The following is a 15,403-nucleotide window of genomic DNA, read 5'->3' as shown; positions in this document are numbered from 1 at the left end:
GTCCACCTATTTCTGTGGTTGCATTTTTAAACTTTTTTCTTTTTTTCTTTCCAGCAGCCGCCTCAATTCTAGTTGTTTGATGCTTCTCTCTGTGTGTCTAAGTCTTGTTCTGTCTCATCCAATATTTTATTTTTTTTATGCTGTGAATCAGAAATCTAAGTGGCCAAGAGGCAATGCTGTGGCAACACAAGGGAAGAGCACCATTAACCACCTCCTCCATAGGGCAGACAGAAGGAGTAGTTCCTTCTTCCTGGCACCACCAAGTCTTGTCCTACCATAATTTCATTCTAGTTTCCTCCAGAGTCTCCCTTAAATTCTTCTAACTACCATCAATAAGCTAACAGCTTCAGGAGTCCAGATCTTCACTCAGTGTGAACCCCACATGGTTTGTCCTGAGGAATCAAGTCTTATCCTACTGCAATTTCACTCTCAGTAGACTTCTGGTTTCTTATCACATCCTACAGATTTCTAATGCCAAGTATCTTAGTCTCCCCTCCCCACCTTCTTTCTATTTTCTAGTAAAGTCGAGACTGCCTCCCAACATTTGATTACTTCGTGGTCTCCAAAGCGTATACTCCATCTATATCCTGCAAGTACAAAAGCCTCAAAACCTTCATGCCTTTCTACTACCCCCTTTGTCCTTAGCTGGCTCCTTTAGGCGCTACTTGCATGGGTACTGAGTGCTAACACAAAATCTGGAACTTCCTCGTGCCATTCCAGGAAAGCCACCTGATGAGAATTGAGAACATTTGAAATATAATTCATAAGATTATAAGTGACCTATGACATGATTTCGTTTATTCTAGGAAGGCCTTGCCCAGGAACGATATTTGTAAACCAATAAATAACTACATTGTTTGCTACTGGAAATTCCTCACAATCAACTTATTGGAGACAATAGTCTACTTATCTGAGCAACAGGCATTTCAGACAACAGCTTACTTACCAAGACTTATTTCAAGACCCTGGCTTCACTGTGTCCACTAATTCTAAACTATTATATGCCAAACTTAGCCCAGTCCCATCAGTTCCCCACACGAAAGCCCTATAAATACCCAACTTCTGACTTCCTCCTCCTAAGACACTTGCCAACCTTATCAAAGTAGAGTTCTCTCCCACTGCAGCAAAAAAAATTTTTTTTTTTTTTGAGACGGAATCTCACTCTGTTGCCCAGATTGGAGTGCAGTGGTGCGATCTCAGCTCACTGCAAGCTCCGCCTTCTGGGTTGACACCATTCTCCTGCCTCAGCTGCCAGAGCAGCTGGGACTACAGGCACCCGCCACTACGCCCGGCTAATTTATTGTATTTTTAGTAGAGACGGGGTTTCACCATGTTAGCCAGGATGGTCTCGATCTCCTGACCTCGTGATCCTCCCGCCTCGGCCTCCCAAAGTGCTGGGATTACAGGCGTAAGCCACCACACCTGGCCCAAATTTTTTATACATTTAGATTTTCCTAATAATAAGTTGTCTTGTGATATTATCAATTCAATTCTAAGAAGCTCAGCTCTCAGTGTGAAAAAAAACAAAAACAAAAACTCTGTTGATTTGCTGACCATCAATTGCTTGCCACAGGCTGGGGCTGGCAACTCTCTCCCTCTTTAACTGCACCATGTACAGCATTTCATTTCTGTCTTTACCCTGACTGCCCAGCACAGCCCTCAAGCAGAGCACACACAGCGTTGCTTGACAGTCCAGACTACAGGCACCAGGAAATCTGGGGGAGATCGCAAAGGTAAAGGGTCTCCTACAGAAGCCACAGCCATAGCAGCACATGAGGAAGCCCCTCTGGCACCTGACTGAAGAGCGGTGCTTCTGTCTTGCCCATGCTTTAATCTCAATCACTGTTAAATTAATTGTGAAAAGAACACTTTTCAACTAATTCAGTATTTGCTATGAATCTCCTCTCTCCTGCCTTCAAAGCTCTCTTTGGGTCTGGTTCAGGCCAATGACTTCTTGCTCCTCATACCACAAACAGCTTAACTATTCTTAATTGATTCTTCTGCTTCTTCCTCCACAAATAACCATTGATACAAAAAAAAAAAAAGTAACTTTTCTCCCAACCCATTGTCCCAGTAAGATGTGGAGAGGAAGCGCCATCCAGAAATAAAAACCTCATGCTTTTCTTATCCTCAAAGTCTCCTGTTAACAGCGTTTGCCCAGAGTTTAAGCAGGGGTTCCTGGGTTCTCAGTCAGGGGTCCTCTAACTTCCAGGCAGGGGCTTCCCCAGCCTCTCGGCAAAGGTGACACATTCAGCCGCTGCTTTTCTCCAGTAGCCAACCTGGTTAATTCTTTCCAGAAAGCATTTAAGGGGACTCTAACATGTGTCAAGTACCCTGTCAGCAAGTCAAAAATGTATCAGACTTTGATATATCACTCCCTAAACTTCTGAGATTCCAATCTGGCAGGTGTATCTCCTTTAAGTGTTGGTTTATTACACATAGGCCTATCTTCTGTTCTCAGGGAGTTTAAAGCCTCTTTGGCTCATGACATCCTATCAGACCCAATAGCTCAGTATTACATGTTGAGCTATAGGGTCTGGGGCAGGTCCTAACAGAGTCCCTGGCGGTAGTCCTGTTCCAAGCCCTTTCACAGTGCTGGTTCAGCCTCCTGGGGAGTGGCATTAGGGGAAGTGGTGTCTCACAGCCAACAACCACAATTCTAGGCAGCCTTTAAGCTTTCCAGTTGCTGCTCTCTGAGCTGCGTAAAAAGACCTAAATGACCACTGACCACAGAGGAGATCGCCTTTTCGCTCCCTCAGGGTAGAGATCAGATAATTTGAAAAGAGTGATAAAATCCACAGGCCTGAAATGGACTCCAAACTATTAAAGACTTGAAGGTGACTTGGTCCCACGGCCAGCCTCACTCAGTTCCACCTTCTGGGGCTCAGGATACTACACTGAATGTAGAAGTCCACAGGTAACCACCAAAACATAGGTGGAACCTTTGAAAGACACTTTATTACCCAGGATATTCTCCATTGCATTATAGCTTTGTAGTAACATGGAAACCTGATTTTCATATTACACTGAATGGACAAAAAGCAAAACAGAACATTACATCTACACCTGGCATCATGCCTGGGCAAAAATGTGGATACTTTGGACCAGACCTGGAGTAGACTATAAACCTAGTAACAGTGGATATGTTCGTTATGGAGGCAAGCTTTTGAGTGCTTTTTCTATTATTGTGTGTGTGTACACACACACATGTGTTTTGATGTATACCCAGCTTTGGTGGAAAATGCCTTAAGCTAGCTTATAAAAATATATACAACATAAGCAGTCAAAATAAAATGGATATAAGTCAGGGAGGGAATTGGAACAGAAGGAAAGGAGGGCAGGAAAGACATGAGGAAAGAAAAGTAAGCGTAGTGTGCCACAGCCCTGCTCGCAGACTGGAGCAGAGAAGGAGGAACACAGGATCTGGCACCAGAAGGCCGAGCTCAGCAATTTTCTTGATCTGTGTACCTGGGGACAACATTTAACCTTGCTGCGATCTTGTTTTCATCTACACAAGGGAGAAGATAATAAAATCCCTGTGCTGAATATAGATGGAGAACTTGCAGCTAAAGCATTCTGTAAGCTTCAAAGTGCTCTTCATTCTCAGTCCCTGAAGCATTATATTCTTTTACTCGTAACTTACATTTACTGTTCCTTGCGCCTGAGAAGTCCCTTCCTGTCCCAGCTTTCTGCAAAATCCCTGTCTATCCCTTGTTACTCTGTTCAGGAGTTGCCTCCTTATGGAAGGATTTCAGGGCCTCTCTAAGATAGAATATGTGCCCTTTTACGACTTTCCTCTAAACCCAAGAAAGATAGAAGCAGGGTGGTGTGGCGGGAAAGAGTGTGAATTTGAACTCTCTCACACTTGACTTCCCAATGCTGGTTCTACCACCATCTACTCTAGTTACCTGGGGCAACTTAATTAATACTCTTCAAGCCTACATCTTCTCACCTAAAAACTGGGCTTATAGCTTCTCTTGTGTCCATCTTATGAGAATTAGACATAAGTATGTAAAACACCTGACAAATAGGGCTAAACAAGTGCTAGCAATTATAATTGCTAGCCAGGTACCTGTTAGAATGTGTTTGATGTGTTTCTCATATTCAACTTTGAAAAAGATTTAATTTGCTGAAGTATACTAAGTATATAACGTATATTTGAAAGCATGGCTCTTGAAAAACTTTATGAAACAAGTTTTCTAAAAGCAAAAACAAACAAAAAACTCCTCTTTTAGGCCACATACTCCTCCCAGGTTGTTTTTCTGTCTTAATAACAAGAGTTCTCTGCTTTTGCCCACCCTGAGAAAGGCCTGGCATCATGAATGGGATCGGCGCAGCTGGACAGGGACCCCACTTAGAAGGGTTTAATGCATGGTGCCACAGCACTTTTCACATAGGACTCAGCAGGGGACAAGCTTTTCACTGGCTCCCGTGCACACAGTGCGTTCGGAAAAGAGGTTGCTACACCTGTAAAGGTTGTCTATTCACCATGGATTGGGGACAGCAAGTCATGGGAAGGGGAGATGTCTGACTCTGCTTCTCCACCCCTGGCTAGGGCACAGCACATCAGTCCGGTGGCTGACTGAACGGAGGTGGAGAGCACATGAGGCACGAGCTCAGGCCAAGTTTAGGATGAGTCCCCAGGTACCTGTGAGGGTCTGTACTCATCCCACCAGTATTCCCATCTTCAAGACAGCATCCCATTAAATAACAAGTAAAAAAAGACTATGACAGGTTGAGAGTGAGACAGCAGGAGAAAGAAAAACACTTTATAGTTTAGTACTTTAACAATATACTTATTTTGCCTTTGAGAAAAGGGGCTCCATTTTGTGCCAGACGTATCCATTGGGTAGCCAGTCCTGCCCTGGGATGCTGCTGTTACCTAGAGTTCTTCCCTCAGTCCCCTTTCCTCACTCCGTCCGCCTTCCCTCAGGGAAACATTCCATTCCCAAAGCTTGAATTTCCTTGTCTGTGTGCCTGCCTCTTGGTGCTGCCCTAGTCAGCCTCCACTCCCATCTCTCATCACCCATTGCTTCTAGAAGGAGCTAAAACACAAACCTTACCACATCACTCACTCTCCTTCTTCACAGCCTTCTGTGGCTCCCCATTGCCTTCAGGATAAAGCCCAAACCCGTTTGCCTAGTGTATGAGAATCCTGTGATCCGACTCCTCCCTACCGATATCTCCAGCTTCATCTGCCGTACCCACCAGCTCTGTCACTTCTGTCACTGTGCTGGCCGTTCCCAGAAAGTTCATATTCTCTCATCTCTATGCCTTTGCATATGCTACTTCCTCTCCCTGTAATGGTCATTCTTTATCTGTGCCATAACTCATTCATTTCCTAATGAAGTTCAAGTACCACCTCCTCCTGAAAGCCTTCCCTGATTTCCTCAGGCTAGAGCATGTGCCCATTCTCTGGGTTACTACAGCCTCACACCCTGCTATTCCAGCACTTCGCACACTCTATGCCAATTTTTTATTGCTTACCCCTGCCTGTCTCTCTTACTGGACTCACTGAAGAAGGAAAATTTTGATTTTCATCTCCACCTGAGCACATAATAGACAATCAAATGTCTGCTAGAATTGGATTTGTCTCACATAGCTTTTCCATGTATGGGTTTACATGTCAAGTCCCTTGAATCAGCATTTAGGTAAATTGAGGTCAAGAACCATCTGTAATCCTCATCTGCATAACAAGTAAAAAATAAATATTTATTGAATGAACAGGTTATGCATTTAAATTTACTTTCCTTTGATAATATATTTTAATTATCCATGTTCTTGCTTAAAAAGAAATATGGTAAGAAACCAGTACATGTTTTTTGAGAATTCATTCTCTATAACTGAATATATTCTTTCTGTGTGATCTGTCTTAACATAACTATTGTTGCCTTAATTCATGTTATAGATGCTGTAGTCACTATTGCTTAAATCTCCATAAGTCAAAGAAATTGTCTTTTAGTATTTCAAATTTACAGACTGATTTGTCTCATAAGAGTAATTTTTCTTTGAGACAGGATCTCGCTTTGTCACCCAGGCTGGAGTGAATCAGCATGATCACGGCTCACTGCAGTCTCAACCTCCTGGACTCAAGTGTTCATCCCACCTCAGCCTCCTAAGTAGTTGGGACCACAGCCACGTGCCACCACATTTGGCTAGTTTTTAGAAATTTTCTGTAGAGATGGGAACTCATTATGTTGCCCAGGCTGGTCTTGAACTTCTAGGTTCAAGTGATCCTCCTGCCTCAGCCTCCCAAAGTGCTAGGATTATAGGCATTGACTACAGCACCTAGCCATACAAGTAATTTATTGTCATACTTTTATCGTAATCCAAGAAATTGATGAGACTTTTGTTCAATTTGATGCATATGCGAGCCTAAGGTAAAAATTGCTTTTATCTCTATCATGTTACTGTCTAAAAACAAATTGTTTTGTTTGATCCCTAACCAACTTCTTGATTGTAGTTGGTCCATTACATATTTTAATATTTTAGACTTGGAATGAAATATTATCTTACTTTTATAAGATAAATAGGTCTTTAAGTTTGAAATATTGAAGGACAAAAGACTGGGAACAGCAGCCCGTCTTACAAGTATTCTGTTTTCCTACTCATCACTGGCACCAAAGTGTTGACCTGGGAGCTATTCCAATTGCAAAATCGTTTCTGAAGACACATTTTTGCTTGTCCATCATATTATGTCACTCTCACATTTTCCTTTTTTCAGTATTTGAATTATAAAATATTTTATGCATGCAATAATATGCATAATGTAAGATACAATGTAACAAACTCATTTACTAACTACCCAGCTAAAAAGAGAGAGTATTTGCTATGCGATTGCAGACACCTGTATTACCCTCCTCATGACAGGTCCCTTCCTCTCTTCTCCCTCTTCCCCACCAGAGTTAACTACATCCTGAGTTTTCAGTTTATTATTCCTTTGCTTATCTTTGTAATTTTAATGTGTGCGTGTATTCCTACATAATATATTATTTGGTCCTATATGTTTTTACACTTCACATTAGTAGTAACAGACTGTATATATTCTTTCAAAACTTCCTTTTTAATTAAACCTGATGTGAGATTCATTCATAAAAGCAGATGAAACCCCACTTTGTTCACTTTCATTGCTGTATAACATTACTTTATGTATCACAAGAATGAATAAGACAAAAAAGAAGTTAGCTAGCCAGTGGGCTATTTCTCTTGGTTAAATACACAACTAAAACTAACACCTTGGAAATAAAAAAACTTAACTCTAGAGGAAGTATTTTCAATTAAGAAGATGGGTTTTTCTTAAAATAAAACAGGTAGGTTGCCAATATTTCCATCCATATTTTAGGATTATCATGAACTAAGACAATAATATTAGATAATGTGTACAGAATTTCAGAGAACGCTAAGTACATCTCAGTTATCCTCTTCTCAGCAGTCTATAATATATTGTCAGCAATTACCAATAGAGTGAAACTTGTGTTACAAACCAACTCCAAAGTCCCTGTCAGTAACAACTTTTGGTCAGGCAGAATGAGATACAACTAATAAGGTGATTCCCTCCAAATTCTCTCTTGTTTCCCAGATTTCAGAAATCCTTCCTCGTAGAGTGCCATCTGATGCCTTCCTAGGAAGGCACTCGCATGAGCTGTAATCAGCTCACCGTTATTAACTGCTTAGCACCATGATCTCAAACTACTCTCTTTGGGACTATGAAACTATGTAAAATTTTCAGAAGTTTTATGGGAAAATGTATTACATGTAGTAGAACATACAAAAAATTTAGATTAATGTTTTAGAGGAAGTATGAAACTCCAACAAATCTCAGTTCACACCAGACCTCCAGATATTGAGGGGTACTCATTAACAAGCATTTGGTATTTCTTAAGTTTCCATTGGAAGTCTGAGAAACCTTGCCTAAGGGAAAACAAAGAATCGAGAAGCAGATGGCCACAGGCATTTAGAGGACAGAAAACAAGGTAAAGGGTAGTCTTGAAGGAACTGAGGCTAAAAAACAAAACAAAGCGCAAAAATCAGATGTCACTTATGTTAGCATCATCCTTGGTATTAGACATATATTTCAACAATTTAGTTCATAAATTGCCAGCAAGTACTGCAAAATCAGAGATAAATCTTAGTTGTTGCTCTCAAAAAGCTCAGTTTAGGAGAGAAAATAGACCTGTTAAATCAAAACATGGGGATGTGTGACAAGTGTTTTGGGAAACTCAAGAGTGTCAATTTTGTCTGGGAAACACTACAGGAAATCATGGTATTTAACCTGGGACATTAGAGATAAGTCACATTAACTTGGTCGATTAACATGGCAAGCAAAGGTATGACAATTTTTCTATTGTTGTTACTACTGCCAGCAATGTCCATTCAACTCAGTTTGATAAAATGGGGCAACATTCATGTTGGACATAGACAGGAATCCTCATAGGATCTGAGTCAACTGTTCACAGCACGGCATCCAGAGGTTGCCTCTATACCTCTGCTCTGGATTATTCTTCCAAGTCTGTTTCCACCCCTGGGAGATTATGAAAGTTCCCCAGTTTAGCCAGGGCTCTGCCTCGTCCCTTAGGCTTTCCCAGAGTTGCTAAAGAACAGCAGTTGCTGCTTAAGGAAATTGAGACAGAGAGCTATGAAATATTTTTTACGAAAATTTTTTTTTTCCTTCTCCACAATAAATACTGTAAATGACAAACCTTGGTTTAGCTTAGAAAAATGTTTTCTCTTAAAATGTCAGATTTTCTCTGCAGTTTGCATTTCCTTTAAATGCAGTTTCTTCAGAGTGCTAGCACAATCTGCCGTGTCCCTGTGCCTTCTAATCTTCAGAGTTCTATGTGCTGTAAAGACGCTCCTTTTGAGAGAGCAGTAGGCATGGAAGGGGATTCCCAGAAAACAGTGGCAAAAAATAATAATAATAAATCAACAATTCCATCGAGAAGGTGAAAAAAGATTATAAACTTTGCTCTTTGAGGAGGAAAGCTATCTTCTCCACGTTTTGCAAAACGTTTGTATCACTTCCAAGTTCTATCAAAGCTAAAATTTTGAAGTTATGCTGAAGTTATATTCTTTGTCCCACCTCGTTCTTATGGACTCACACCAAACAGATAAGCATCAAAACCTTAATTCTTGAAGATTGTAACAGGGGTACTAAATGTCCAGCTTTTTCTCAGACTTTTCCAACTGTATTATTTCTTTCATGACACAAAATAGTTTTGTGTTACTGTATGTTCCTGGGCAAATAATGTAAACTCTCAGTGCCTCAGTTTCATCATTGTAATAATGGGGGTGGAATACTGGGGCCATGAGGATTAAATGAATAAAAACATAAAATCATTTAGAATAATATTGTCTGGGACATAGAAAGGTTTGCATAAATGGAAGCTCCTGTATGTGATGGACAAACACTGGATACAGTAACACATGGGACAGGGTAAGTTGTTCATTTTCACTGACTGCGGTGCTTTAGCAAAAGAAAAGTTAAAAATCCTCCTTTCTCTACAGAAAGGCAGTCAGACATTTGTCTTGAGTTATATTTTTCTTGCTCCTTGGTGAAACGTGACACCGCTTGTGTGTTTCGAAGCAGGTAGGATGAGCTAGCCTGATGAATCTCCTTCTCTCCCACTGCCTTCGACTGGGTGACAGGGGCCCAGCAAGGCTCTAAGGATGAATTGTCCAAGTCGAGGAAAAGATGGAGTTTGGCAACTGGGACTTCCAGTTCTGACAGTAGCTAACAATGCCAGTCTACTCACATTGGGCATCCCTGAGGCAGAGGCACCTTGGAAAGGGGAAAGCATCATGACCCAGTGACTAGCCTGTGGCCGTGAACAGAATTACTGAGAGCAGCAGTGAAGTGGGTTCACTGTAGCCAGTCCAGCCCCGCCCTAGGGGAGTGCAGCCACAGGTGGGGTTGGCTGAACTAAAACTACAGGGCCTGGACAGAGGCATCTTCCAAACCACCCAATGGACTGAGACCAAAGACGAACACATTTCCTTTACCCTTTGCTCGGAGTTAGGCCCCAAGGCCCTGGTACACTCTAAATAGTGAAGGATCCTCCAATAGTAACACAAAATATAATACTTCTTGCTGCCCTTTACAAGTTAGGGCCCCAAATCGCATGACATTTTTGCATCCTAGGTAGTATGAAGAAATCTTTGCTACATATAGAGCTAAATAGTCTTTAATTTGTATTGTATTTGAAAGACATTTCACACAAATAAATGCTTTGTCAGATCATATGTCATCATAAGTACACTTTATTACAGAGCCTTGGCATCACTTTGAAATAAATACATTGTGAGATGGCAAATACCTCAAGAAGGTTTTTTTGTTTGTTTGTTTTTTGTTTTTTGTTGTTGTTGTGGTGGTGTTGTTGTTTTGAGACATAGTCTCACTTGTCGCCTAAGCTGGAGTGCAGTGGCGCAATCTCAGCTCACTGCAGCCTCCACCTCCCGGGTTTAAGCAATTCTTCTGCCTCAGCCTTCCGAGTAGCTGGGATTACAGGCGCACACCACCACGCCCAGCTAATTTTTGTATTTTTAGTAGAGACAGGGTTTCACCATGCTGGTCAGGCTGGTCTCAAACTCCTGACCTCGTGATCTGCCCGCCTTCGGTCTCCCAAAGTGCTGGGATTGCAGGCATCAGTCGCCGCGCCCGGCCACTTCAAGAAGGTTTTAATGCAACATTTACATACCTTGGTGCTAGGCATATAATGGCACACTGATTACATAAGTGGAAACCCACAATTTCAAAGAAGCCTCCTCATGATACTACACTTGATCTTAGCCAAAAGGTCGAGAAGCAATATCCTCCACATGATAGGATCCACCTATCCCATACTTGTACCCAAAAGCACACTTTCCCTCCCCCATCAAGAGACAACCAAATGTCACACTGTGGGGCCCTTGCTCCAGTGTCTCTAGTTGGTGTCCACTCATCTTCTGTATGAAAAGCCTCCTGGAATGGGACCTGTGGACAACAGTAGATTTGTTAAAGTAAAACACACCTCTGTAATAAAATCATTAAAATCAATGTAGAAGATTAGAAACTTGGAAAAAATAAAAGAAAAATGTTACAAGACAGTATTTTACTAAGTATCCAATTTTTGGAAAAAAAAAACAAAACTCTATGTGGGTAAACAGTATGAGAATATCCATGAAAATGACACCAGCAAGTTAACTCTGCATGATCGGGATTAGAGGTGATTCTAATATTTCTTTATTTGCTGATCTGAATTTTCTGGTTTTACTAAAATGAAGATGTATTACTTTTATAGTAGAACCTCTCTCTTCTGCCCTCAAGAAGTAAGGTAAGAGAGAGAACTAAAGCTACTTTAGACAACAAATTTGAGTGATCAATACTAAAGACATCAGGGATGGAATTTTAAGTGGAGTTACTGTATTACGAGTTGCCATTTCAGAGCCTGGGTACCTGGAAAAGGACAAGTGTGGTAAAAGCTTTAGACGCTTGGTAGGTTACATTGCATGAGTTCTCTGAAAGCCCAAGAAAAAGTGAAAAGGCTGTAGCCTGATAACTGCGTAGTTTTTCCCAGTGATCTTATACGTCAAATGCTAGTATATTAAGTAAAGCCATACAAATAAGGGCTTGACAAGAACGCACTGCGTTTATAAAGAGTGGGGAAAACAAGAACCGTGAGTCTGTGGGAGAATAAAATCAGGCCCGGTCCAGAGTGGTGCACAGGAACCAGCCACAGGAGTAACTCAGTGGTATGGATCCGTGTGGCACTAAGCATTGGACAGATGGGTCTCTGCCCATTTCCCAGGAAGAAAATCAAGTGTTTCAGGTGATGTGCACATTAGGGACAATGAATGTGGGGAGGTAGTTTACCCTGAATGACATGTTTTGATTTTGGTTATTTTGTTTCTTGACCTTTAAAAGTAGTCAGTGTCATAATTAATATGCAGTCAATGGTTACCTAGAGAGGCTCATTTGGAAAAAACACAAACTGCTTAAAATGGATTCAAATGAATCTAAACTATGGAAAATTTCAAATTTGTTTTCAGGTCAGAGGAAAATAAAAGAGTAGAAGCTTTCTTCACTCTTAGTTTCTTTTTTTTCTGTTCTTTTTTGTTTTGTTTTGTTTTTCAAGAGACAGAGTCTCGCTCTGTCGCCCAGGCTGGAGTGCAGTGGCGGGATCTCAGATCACTGACTGCAACCTCTGCCTCCCGGGTTCTAACAATCTTCCTGCCTCAGCCTCCCGAGTAGATGGGATTACAGGCACACACCTCCATGCCCGGGTAATTTTCTGTATTTTTAGTAGAGACGGAGTTTCACCGGGTTACCTAGGATGGTCTCGAACTCTTGAGCTAAGGCAATCCACCCGCCTCAGCCTCCCAAAGTGCTAGGATTACAGGTGTGAGCCATCACGCCCAGCCCACTCTTAGTTTCTTTAGTTTTATATTCTTGTCTCACTGTCCCTGTGTCTTCCTCTGTCTTTCTCTAAAACATTCGGACCCTCCTCACTCATAAGGTTTTGAATTCTTGAAGAGATACTAAATCAATATTTAAATGAACACTGATCAAACGTTATTCTGTACCGCAAATTAAAATTGAATGTTGCTTTACAAGTGCTATCAATCTTGTAGTTTGCTAACAAGGGAGTCAAATGGGACTTTTTGGTTACATCTCACCTCTATCAGTATTTGTGGACCACTAAAAGACTTGAGGAGGAAGACCAGAGGGAAAGGGCAGAAGCTGAGAAAGGGGCACTGAATGTGGAGAAACAGCATGGTACTGAGTTCGGAGCCAGATTCTGGCCCCACCACTGCCTGACAAGTTAACAACATTTATTACATATATGCATTACAAGTTAACCATATGTAATCCCCTCAGCAACCTTATGACAGGGCTATTATTAGTATCATTGTCATCTTCTTTTTATAGAACAGGAGACAGGCCCAGAGCATAAAACTCTTAGAATAATGCCTGGGATATCATTACTGCTATGTAAGTGTTGGTTTAAAGACTCAAGTCAAGACTATACCTTGTGTATTTCCAAAGAACTAAGTTTCAGTCAGTACTGCTTCTAAACCAAGGAGCCAAGTTTTTCAGTCTCTGAGAAATCAAACAGAGTTACCATCAATTAATTTCAAACTAATAAATTGAGAGACTCAGCTGCTTCTTCACATTTCATGCTTTTAATAATCACACCCTCGTTTAAAAATTTCCCAGTTTGGAGACTAGTACCACAGATGAGAAAAAGTTGCCCCTGATTATCTGACTGATACCTTGGCTTAATTTAATCCAGCCCATATGCAGAAAACCATTGTTTCTCCACTGAATTGCTCTTGAAAAATATGAAAATGTTAATCTTCCTTTCAAAGTATTTTGTGACAATATTTTAGAACAGAGAGTTGGTAAACTTTTTCTATAAAGAGCCAGATCATAGATATTTTAGGCTTTGCTGGCTACATATTGCTTCTTTTTTTCAACTATAAAACCAACCCTTTAAAAATGTAAAAGACATTTTCATCTCAGGTAGCCAGACCTAAATTTTTTAATGTGAGCTAAGAATAGGTTTTCAAAAAATTGTTAAAGGTATATTTAAAAAACAAGCAAAACAAAGGAGAATAAGTGACAGATACTATATGTGGCCTGCAAAGCCAAAAATATTATCTGAAATATTTACTACAAAAAATATGTACTATAGAAAAATTTTGCTGACCCCTATTCTGGAGAATCGTAAGTTAAGGGTATTATTATAAATAATTTAACCCCTGTTCCCATTTTCTGTAGTCCACAAGGCTAGCTTGTTTCTTCAGACAACACAATCGTCTCCAAGGATGCAGAAAAAGCATTTGATAACAAAATTCAATATCCATCCCTGACTAAAACTCTCCAACAAACTAGTAAGAGAACTACCTTAACCTGATAAAAGACATCTACAAAAACCTGTATCTCGTAGCATTTTTAATTATTAAAAACTGAATGACTTCCCCATAAGTTCAGGAAGAAGTAAAATATGTTTGCTTTCACCATTTCCATTCAACACTATACTGAAGATTCTAACCAGTGCAATAAGGCAAGAAAAAGAAAAATCATCTACATTATACCAAAAAGACACCCGCACTCATATGTTTCACAATAAATAGCAAAGTCATGGAAGTGTCCTACATGTCCATCAGTGGACAACTGGATTAAAAAAATGTGGTGGCCAGGCACGGTGTCTCACACCTGTAATCCCAGCACTTTGAGAGGCTGAGGCGGATGAATCATGAGGTCAGGAGTTCAAGACCAGCCTGGCCTATATGGTGAAACCCCATCTCTACTAAAAATACAAAAAATTAGCTGGGCATGGTGGCAGATGCCTGTAATCAGAGTTACTTGGGAGGCTGAGGCAGGAGAATCTCTTGAACCCAGGAGGCAGAGGTTACAGTAGCCTAGATCGTGCCACTGCACTTCAGCCTGGGTGACAGTGTGAGACTCCATTTAAAAAAGAAAAAAAGAAAAAAGAAAAGAAAGAAAGAAAATGTGATATATATATATATATATTTTTTTTTTTTTTTTTTTTGAGACTGAGTCTGGCTCTGTTGCCCAGGCTGGAGTGCGGTGGCCGGATCTCAGCTCACTGCAAGCTCCGCCTCCCGGGTTCACGCCAGAAAATGTGATATATTTATATGTATCCCTTGGAATGCTACTCAGCCATAAAAAAACAGTGAAATAATGCCTTTTGCAGCAACATGGATAGAACTGGAGTCCATTAACCCAAGTGAAATAACTTGAAAACATAGTTTCTAAATTATATATTCTCACTTATAAATGGGAGCTAAATGATACACGCAGACATGCAGAATGGAATAATAGACATTGGAGACTCCAAAAGGTGGAAGGGAGGTAGGGAGATGAAAAATTACCTATTGAGTATAGTGTATATTATTCAGGTGATGGGTACGCTCCAAGCCCAGACATTGCCACTAAGTAATATATCTATGTAACAAAACCATACTTGTACCCTCCAAATCTATAAAAATAAAATTATAAAAGAAAAGTCATCTAGATTGGAAAGCGGATAAAACTATCTTTATTCACAAACAACAGGATTAGCTGTGTAGAAAATGTCATAGTCTTCAAAAAAGCCGCTAACATTAAGGAATTTAGCAAATTTGCATAATGCAGGCCAGTATACAAAAATCAACTGAATTGGCAAATATTAACAATTGCCCAGAAATTGAAATTTTAAAAACAATACCATTACAACAGCATTAAAAAACATAAACTTGGCCGGGCGCGGTGGCTCAAGCCTGTAATCCCAGCACTTTGGGAGGCCGAGACGGGCGGATCACGAGGTCAGGAGATCGAGACCATCCTGGCTAACACGGTGAAACCCCGTCTCTACTAAAAAATACAAAAAAAAAACTAGCCGGGCGAGGTGGCGGGCGCCTG

General features: G+C 40.7%; 1 long non-coding RNA gene across 1 annotated transcript; it reads right to left on the bottom strand.

The window, feature by feature from the left end:
- Positions 1-10,659: 10,659 nt before the first annotated feature.
- On the bottom strand, positions 10,660-14,220 carry LOC116273268. The gene is made up of 2 exons (XR_004181671.1): positions 13,005-14,220; positions 10,660-10,969 (listed from the first exon to the last, which is right to left on the bottom strand). It is a non-coding gene; the product is annotated as an uncharacterized LOC116273268 (long non-coding RNA).
- Between the last annotated feature and the right edge of the window lie 1,183 nt (positions 14,221-15,403).

Source organism: Papio anubis, unplaced genomic scaffold (assembly GCF_008728515.1).
Source record: "Papio anubis isolate 15944 unplaced genomic scaffold, Panubis1.0 scaffold495, whole genome shotgun sequence".
Lineage (NCBI taxonomy): Eukaryota > Metazoa > Chordata > Mammalia > Primates > Cercopithecidae > Papio > Papio anubis.
The sequence above is the reverse complement of the archived record's forward strand: the minus strand, read 5'-3'. Positions and strand labels throughout refer to the sequence as shown.